This window comes from Crocuta crocuta, unplaced genomic scaffold (genome assembly GCF_008692635.1).
Source record: "Crocuta crocuta isolate KB4526 unplaced genomic scaffold, BGI_CrCroc_1.0 scaffold1171, whole genome shotgun sequence".
Taxonomy (NCBI): Eukaryota; Metazoa; Chordata; class Mammalia; order Carnivora; family Hyaenidae; genus Crocuta; species Crocuta crocuta.
This window is the reverse complement of record NW_027530879.1, coordinates 276,615-278,172: the sequence shown is the minus strand read 5'-3', so window position 1 is coordinate 278,172 and position 1,558 is coordinate 276,615. Positions and strand designations below refer to the sequence as shown.

General features: G+C 53.8%; 1 protein-coding gene across 1 annotated transcript in view; it reads left to right on the top strand.

Annotated features, from left to right (window-relative positions):
- Positions 1-1,558, top strand: part of PIR (pirin) — an 87,645-nt gene that overhangs the window by 69,992 nt on the left and 16,095 nt on the right. The gene's annotated exons all lie outside the window — the stretch shown is intronic.

Here is a 1,558-nt window from a genome sequence, read left to right as displayed (position 1 = left end):
GTCCGTGTGCTGATGTAAGGTCCGGCCACGTCCCTGTGGGTTGACATCTTGTGGACAGATTGACGTCCTCCGTGCTAACAAAGGGATGTACCACTAATGGGCTCAGGGGGGCCAGGAATGAGGTGCATTTGCGGTCCCAGGTGCTTCTGAGGAATCCCAAAGTTGGTTTTCCCTTATTTTGAGGCTTGTATAAGCTTCCCCCGCTGAGTCTGCTCCGGGAGGGATGTTCGAGACCCACCCGTCATTTTACGGATGAGGAAAGTCAAGTCTAATGACAGTTATTGAACGTGCCACGATTATGCCTCCGTAGACCTGGGACCAGAACCCAGGCCTCCCCNGCAGGGACTGTGTGTGTGCGCTGCCCACGCCCCGGGCGCCTTCCCTCCGCCAGAGCCATCTGTGTCGTGGCCCGACGCTGTGTGTGCACCGGGGAAGGCTGCTCCGCCGCGGCCGGGGCAGGGTCAAAGTGCAGGGGCATGGACGTTCCCAGAAGCCGCCTCACCCCTCCGGTGGCATAAGTGAGGCCTGCGTGTGAGGCCTTTTCCTGGCGTGTCCCCATGGGAATCTGTCCGCGCCGCCCACCGTGGGGACACGCCCTCCCTTCCCTGACTCTCGGTGCCTGGCCGTTGTTTCCTGTGTCCGCCTGCCAGATAAACTCCTCGTACAGAAACCTCTTGGGCTGTGCTTCTGGGAGAATGTAAAGTGATAGAATCAGCGTCCCCATCCACTCTTCCCTGCCCCTCATGACAGTGATGGGGGTGTGGCGGGGGGCGGGGCAGGCCAACACTGTCATTTCGGAGACCTTCTGGGGTTGGGTGCCCTGCTCTCCCTCGGGCTGGCCGCCTCAGCACTGAGCGATCTCCCTGCGGCCCTAACACGGCCACCTCCCTGGGTAATACGCTGCCAGCCCCGGACAGCTGCTTTATACACGACATCTGCTCTAGACGTGAAGGTGACACCCAGAACCACTTAATCCATTCTTTATAATCTCCAAAAGGGGACTTGAGTTGCCTCAAATTATTCCTCTGGACAGTAGTGGTCACGCAAGCCCATGTAGTTTTGATTTTATAACAGTAAAAATGGCCTTCGTTCCTCTTTCACTGAGTAGCATTTCAGTGACGCGTCAGAAGCAAAATTCATCTATTTCAGCATCTGAAAAAGGATGGAAAAAAGTGTAGTATCACAGGGATCACAAGTAAACCGTGTGACCCATCGGGAAGGGATGAAACATCATCTGTCTTAGGATCTTTTGAAAAGCGTGAGTGTCACAAAGCACTTCATACAGATGGAGAGCACAAGCTATTTTTACGGAGGTAGCACCATTGACTTGTAGTTTCAAGAGAAACAAAATAATCTGCACACATGGGAAGTAATAAAGAAAGCACGTGAATTCGAAGGCGGTGAGGATACCGGAAATGCCTGTGTAGAAGGGGAAAAGACAGGGGCAGCAAACTTGTTGTAAAGGGCCAGATAATAAATACTTTTGTCTTCACGGACCATACAGTTGCAATGACTCATTCTTGCCCTCGTAGCACGAAAGCGGCCACGGTGCTATGTG